The sequence below is a fragment of the Pinus tabuliformis genome, chromosome 1_2, assembly GCF_031772625.1.
Source record: "Pinus tabuliformis cultivar Carrire ecotype Pingquan chromosome 1_2, CPIR1, whole genome shotgun sequence".
Lineage (NCBI taxonomy): Eukaryota > Viridiplantae > Streptophyta > Pinopsida > Pinales > Pinaceae > Pinus > Pinus tabuliformis.
The window spans coordinates 641,825,542-641,833,034 of NC_142298.1; the positions used below are offsets into that span (position 1 = coordinate 641,825,542).

The 7,493-nt window shown below is 37.4% G+C and overlaps 1 pseudogene; it reads left to right on the forward strand.

The window, feature by feature from the left end:
- The first annotated feature begins 472 nt into the window (after nt 1-472).
- On the forward strand, nt 473-1,297 carry LOC149207287 (UDP-glucuronic acid decarboxylase 2 pseudogene; annotated as a pseudogene).
- Nucleotides 1,298-7,493: the final 6,196 nt, after the last annotated feature.

Here is a 7,493-nt window from a genome sequence, read left to right on the forward strand (position 1 = left end):
GTGGCAGCAGATCGGATTTGCCCGGTGGTGGCGCATTGGAGTTCCTGATCTGTTCGGTGGTAGCAGATCGGATTTTCCCGGCGGTAGCGCATTGGAGTTCCTGATCTACTCGGTGGCAGCGGATCGGTTTTGCCCAGTGTTGGTGCATTGGAGTTCCTGATCTACTCGGTGGCAGCAGATCGGATTTACCCAGTGGTGGCGCATTGGAGTTCCTGATCTATTCGGTGGCAGCAGATCGGATTTGCCCGGTGGTGGCGCATTGGAGTTCCTGATCTGTTCGGTGGTAGCAGATCGAATTTGCTCGGTGGTGGTGCATTGGAGTTCCTAATCTGTTCAGTGGTAGCAGATCAGATTTACCTGGTGGTGGCGCATTGGAGTTCCTGATCTGTTTGGTGGCAGCAGATCGGACTTTCCTAGTGGTTGCTCATTGTAGACTTATTCATTAGAGGATCAGAAATTTTATCAGTCCAATATGAATAACAGTGATGAGTACTCTCTTAAGCCAAAAAAGACGTGGTCTATTATCAGGCCAGTAGATTATTTGCTCAGGGAGCAGCGGCTGCTGTTTATTTTGATAAGAATCGCCATCGCATCGACTTTCTTTATCCTTCAGCCTGGTTTTTTGGCTTCTAATGTTAGTGAAAATGGAAGGTTTGTGCCCGAAAAACCTCATCAGGTTGTTTATGAGACACCTGTTTCTCGGTTTATGCAGTATCATTCAGGTTCAATGGTGAATTTGGGGGCTAAAGTGCCCCTAGGTTTGAAGAGAAAGTCCCTACGAGTTGTCATGACGCGTGGAGCTGGCTTTGTTGGTAGTCATCTACTTGACAGGCTCATGGCAAGGGGCGACAGTGTTATTGTTGTCAACAATTTCTTCACAAGAAGGAAGGAGAATGTTTTGCATCATTTTAGCAATCCAAGGTTTGAACAGATAAGGCATGATGTTGTGGAGCCCTTATTGTTGGAGGTTGACTAGATCTACCATTTGGCTTGCCCCGCTTCCCCTGTGCATTACAAACACAATCCTGTGAAGAATATCAAAACTAATGATGTGGGAATCTTGAACATATCCAGACTTGCCAGGCGTGTTGGGGCAAATGTTGAGGTTCGGATTGCTCAAATTTTCAATACATATGGTTCGCGAATGTGCCGTGATGATGGTCGGGTTGCAAGTAATTTTGTTTCTCATGCTTGGCGCAAGGAGCCTTTGACAGTCTATGGAAATGGGGAACAAACACAAAGCTTCCAGTTCGTTTCTGATATGGTTGAAGGCCTTATGCGACTTATGGAGGGCTAACATGTTGGTCCTTTCAATCTTGGGAATCCTGGGGAATTTACAACGTTAGAACTAGAACAGGTTGAAGAAGGAAAGGATGACTCTAACAGTGATTGGGACATTCCATTGCTAATGGAAGAAAACAGTAAGGAAGATGAAGAGGAGGAGCAGAAAGAAGAAGAAGAAGTAACAGGAAATGTAATCAATAATGCAAGCCCAGAAAAGGCTGAAATAGACATATTTGAGGTAAGTCCCCTACCAAGGAGATCAAGTAGGAATACTCGATTACCTTCTAAATTGAAATACTATGCATTAATGTCAAAGTTTTTAAACATTGTAGAACCTGCAAATTATGAGGAAGCAAGTAAATATGATGCATGGAGGGCTGCAATGTATGAGGAAATAGAATCAATAAACAGAAACCATACTTGGGATTTGGTTGAATTGCCTGAAGGTAAAACCCCCATAGGATGCAAATGGCTGTATAAACCAAAAATAAATGCAGATGGGAGTATAGAGAAACTTAAAGCTAGACTGGTAGCAAAGGGTTACTCACAGCAAGAGGGAATAGATTTCGATGACACCTTTGCTCCTGTAGCCAAATTAAACACCACTAGAATGCTAATTCCCTTAGCAACAAAAGAAAAATGGCAGCTACACCAGCTAGATGTTAAGCCTGCATTTCTAAATGGTGACTTGAAGGAAGAAATTTATTTAGTACAACTTGAAGGTTTTGTGAAAAAGCAGCAGGAACATCTTGTGTGTAAATTTAAAAAAGTACTTTACGGTTTAAAATAGGCACCCAAGTTGTGATATGAGAAAATTGACTCATTTTTTTATAGCATGGCTTTCAGAGGAGCTTGAATGATCCAAATCTGTATACCAAGTTTAATAAACAGAGGCAAATTATTTTGATTTCTTTGTATGTAGATGATATGATCATAACAGGTAATGCTAACAATCTGATCAAAGAAATCAGATGTCACAAGTGTATGAGATGGAAAGACCTCGGAAACCTTCATTATTGCTTGGGATTGGAGGTATGGAAAGACTCTGGACAAACCTTTCTTACTCAAGGGAAGTATGCCAGAAGCTTGCTAGAAAGGTTTGGAATGGAGCAGTGCAGATTAGCAGCAACACCATTACAATAGAACTTAAAGTTGAGCAGTGACGACAGTACTAAAGAGGTGGATGCAACCATGTACAGACAGCTAGTTGGCAGTTTGATATATCTGACTACAACTAGACCAGATTTGGCATATTTTGTTAATGTGTTGAGCCAGTTCATGTAAAAACCACTCGAAAGTCACTGGGTCGCAGCAAAAAGTGTGTTGAGGTATCTTAGTGGTACTAGTAATTATGGCATTTTGTACACTGACACTTCCGATGTTATTCTAGCAGGTTTTTTCAGATTCCGATTAGGTAGGTAACTTGGATGATCGAAGATCTATCACAGGTTATGCATTCAACATTGGATCCAGGGTCAGAGCAGGGAGCAGCAAAAAACAGAGCACTGTAGCTCTGCTTCATCGAGAGAAACTACTGTCAAAAGAGATATGTGTTGAATATTGTAAAACTTGTGATAGCATGGCTAATCTTTTTACTAAGCCTCTTGGGCGTGTAAAGTTTGAATTGTTTAAAGGGATGTTAGGAGTTTAGGATAATCCTTTCTCCATTAAGTGGGGGAGTTGAAAATAATTAATATTATTTTGTATTAATGGAGAAATGGTTACACCAGTTGTAACGTATCTCCTTAATTTAGGATTTGTTCCTAGAGTTTAGGAGTTTGGTTGCAACCTCCTGATCTCTAGTAATGTACTTAATGATGTAATTTCTCATTTGATGGATGTAGAGTGTACGGAGAGAGTTCTCTTTGTTTGAGTGCAGTCTCCAGGTGCAATACTCACCTGTGAGCTGCAACTCCTTCTTTTTCAATGCAAGTCTGATTTTTATCTCTACGTAAAACTATAACACTCGACCAATGAATTTCTCTTCATTCGCAACCTTCGAATAAAGGCGATTATCTGTCAAAAATAATCAAACAACAGTGTCCACGGATCATTTATCCACGAGGCCTCACAGCTTTCCACATAAATGCCTTCGTTTAGCTGATATCTTGTTTCAAAAAGACCCATTAGTATCCTCATAGAAATAGCCTCAATGCAGTTGTTTACAATACGCATTTCTTCAGACAAGGGATGAATTTTTTATAGTTTCAGAGAACTTCAAGCTCGTCTTCCTGGTTCTTTTTAGTATTACTTGATTGAAATAAAACTCACTTTGTTTGCAAAGATAACCTCTGCAATACTCTTTTGTCATCTCCAAAAACTCAGCTGCGCATCTTAGAGTAGCAATGGTGAAAGGATTCATGAGGATCGAGGAACCATAACAGTAAGCTTCTATCGTTTCAAAAAATTTCACCCCGCCGGGGAAGGCTTGTGGGAGATAAATCTCATTCCCTTCTATTAGTTTCTGCTTCAAGGAATTACTTCTTGAAACCAAAGGAAACTAGCCATTCAAAACAATAACAAAAGATAAGGACGTTAAAATCTTTTGTTTCCAGCATTACAAAAAGTTAGTGTTCAGAACAACTTAATGAAATTGAAATTCAGTCCATTTTGAGCTAAAAATAAACTTGTGAATCTTGAAACTGTGGCCTTTATCGTACACTATAGCAATTATTGGAAACCCTATGGTTTCACCCCATGACTAAACGCTTCGTCGTAGAATATCTTGACTAACTACATATGAAGTGTCATAATGGTCGTTTTTGAGTAAAATGTAGGCGCCACCATTGGGGAAAGCCAGATTCTTGCCATTGTGGCCTGTGTTATTCATCGCATCCCCTAAAGAGTTTGATGAACAATGGTTTCTTCGCGATCTTCATATATGGTATCCACAACACCAACTCGCCAATGGAATAAAAATCCTCACGGGAGATGATCATATCGTCCATGTCAACTGATGGCAATAAATCTTTTAAAAACTTACAAAATCTTGGAGAAGCATGGTTGGAATATGCAGGGGCCTTTCACATCGTTGGAATTTTGTCATGGTGGAAAAAATATTATAATCCTATTTTTCTCTGAATGCAGCCACATAGCAATTTCAAAGCTTATTCTAGTTGGTTGTGATTGCATGTAGGTTGCATCAGGATTGACATGGAAAACAGAGTTAAATGAATGAATTGAGCCACTCCCTCACACCTCTCATTATCATGTATTTATGGTGTTTGTGTGCCTATTGAATGTCATATCGTTCCCCTGCAATGATTTTATTTCACTTTTTTAGACATGGTCCCTTGTTCTGAGTCCTGACCATTTTGTTGGCACGCAAAGATAGATTAACCAGATTTACAAGGTATTTGATATTCATATGTAGGCTATGTGGGTGAATATGCAATTAAGTAACTCCCAAAATTTGTGACACGTCAAGTCTACCCGCTAGACTTCGCTGACATTTGTGACTGTGACTATATATTGGAAATTTCCTTAGTTTAATGGGAAAGGGTATAAATGATGTTTTGATAAAAATATCAACCGTCAATAATATGTTTTGCACAACTACAAACATGTCGAGAGAAACGGTCATTAAAAAATTATGAACGTCAAATAGGGAAAAAATGCCCTATGATGGGAAAAATTCCCGTCAAATGCGAGAATCTCCCATGGACAATCATTGCCACGAGTAACAGCATGTCCATCAGACTTGTGGACATATAATAAAAAGAAAAGAAAGAAAACATGTTTATATATATATATATATATATGTATATGTATATGTATATGTATATGTATATGTATATGTATATGTATATGTATATGTATATGTATATGTATATGTATATGTATATGTATACATATACATATACATATACATATACATATACATATACATATACATATACATATACATATACATATACATATACATATATATATATATATATATATAGATATAGATATAGCATGTTTATAATAAAACTATGTTTATATATCAAAAAGCAAATTTGATATATGTAAATATATTGAGAAATTAAAAAGAAATTCTTGATTTACAGATAAATAAAAACTAATGAAAGGGAGCCCTAAAAATTACTAATGAAAAAGAGCCATTAGCCTACCAAACTTGGAGTTGCTTAGGTTGTTTAAGCTGTAAACGATTTGACTATTCCAGTAAATAACATGAATAAATAAGATGTTGTGTAATAGTTAAGTGGGGATATTTTGCCTTTACAAATTTTATGGTCTATAAACAAGACTATATATACTTGAGAGTGACTCCAAACAAAATTACTTTAATTGAAAAAAAAAACAAAAATAATAAAAAATACAAAAATAACGAACATAATAATTGTTTTTCATAAAAGCTCACATAATAATATGTACGCATAGCGACAATCAATCTAGTTGTATTGTAATTTACAAATACAATCAATCCACTGAACTTAAATATCAATGTAGAGAACAACAACGGTTGGGATGAATTATGCCATTCTTGATATCTATGTGATTCTTGATATTTGAAGCTGAGAGTCCTGACACTAGTTTTTTTTAATTTTCCGCCGGATAATATGCAAAGCAAATAATGCGAACAACATTTCCATCTTCTGTTTCCATCAAAATTGAAGTCATAGAAGATGGAAATGATGAACACAATATTTACTACTGCTGCACTTTTCATGATCATCACAACGTTTCTTGCATACATAGTTTCAGCACCTTCAAACCAAATCGTGTCTTTGAGTAGAGCACATGTAACAATTATATGAAAATTTTATAAAAAAGATTTACAAAATACATCAGTAAAAAAAATTAGTTACATTAACATACAACTATTAGGCATTATGTAATGAATGCTGGTAACAAACGGATACACATAAATATCATTTAAATTTACTTATGGAATCTGGATAGTATTATATGTCAATATATGTTAAATTAAATGAACAGGTGAGGAAATCTAGATGGGGACCCTCCTCCTTAATTGTGCACATTTATTCAAGGCATATTATGTTGTATTGGCTCTTGTACGTGGTAACATGCAATGAGCAGTTCGACCCTGGGACAATACTCGTGTTTGATCTCGCCATCTATTTCGTTCTACCACCGTTGATCTTAGCCTGACAATCTGACAACAAAGTAAGGGTAGGGTTTGGTCCTCTAACCAATTTTTCGCACTCAATCCATGGAGGTTTAATTGTTATGGTTGCTCTTGTGTCTCGTAGAGCCCTGGCAATCTGACGACGAAGTAAGGGTAGGGTTTGGTCCTCTAACCAACTCTTCGCACCCAAGCCTTGGAGGTTTAATTGTTACGATTGCTCCTGTGTCTCGCGCTGCTCTGTGATGGCCGGGTCTGTCAAAAGCCACCAACAGTATGCTGCATTCTCTATGGTTTGAAATAATAGAGAGAGTTGAATTTGTGGTTTGAAACAATAGAGACAGTTGAACCTACTGGCGCAGGTATGCCATAGAGCTTGGTAGATAGTGAGTTTCATTTGCTCAGTTTTGAGGGTTTGACGTTTGTTTGGGGTTTCTACCTTAAAATTGTTCTAAAGGTCCATCACCATTATACATAGATGGCCCAAGAGGTTTTGGAGGTCATGGGAGACAAAAAGCACCATGAACCAATTGAAAAAGGTAACCCTTTCGCAGCGAAATTTCATAGCAACAGTTTTCATTCCAGTCTCTATTTAGATAAGGTTTTTCTTCTAATCCATTTTTTTTTCACTAAGATTTTTAATTCGTAACTGAGTCCAATCGTTGGTCTACAGGTAGGCGATTCACCGCGGATATGTCCTTAAATCAGGTAAGAACCCTCCTAGGGTATCATTCTGCTTATGTATAAGAATGAAAGGTTCTAGCTCAATTTGTATCTACTGATTTTCGACCTCTATTAGAGGTACGCTAATTCTCGGAAGGTTTGAAGTTCAAGACCATGACCATTAAACCCTTAATAGCTCACAGTGTCCCGATTGATTTACACGTTGGAGCTAAATCTTTTGTTGTTTCTGTTCTGGGCTTAATTGTTTAAGGGTTTCTTTGGAGGGTTTTCTCCTTATAAACGGGTTTAAGTTATTAATATATATACTGGTTTATTTTGCTTTGTCTGCTCATATGACAAGCTCCAACTGTCGATAGTTCCTTTTTTTGAAATGTAAAGCTATGTGAGTTGAATATTTATACTTGGCAATTGTCGATAGTTTGTTTAAGAAGGA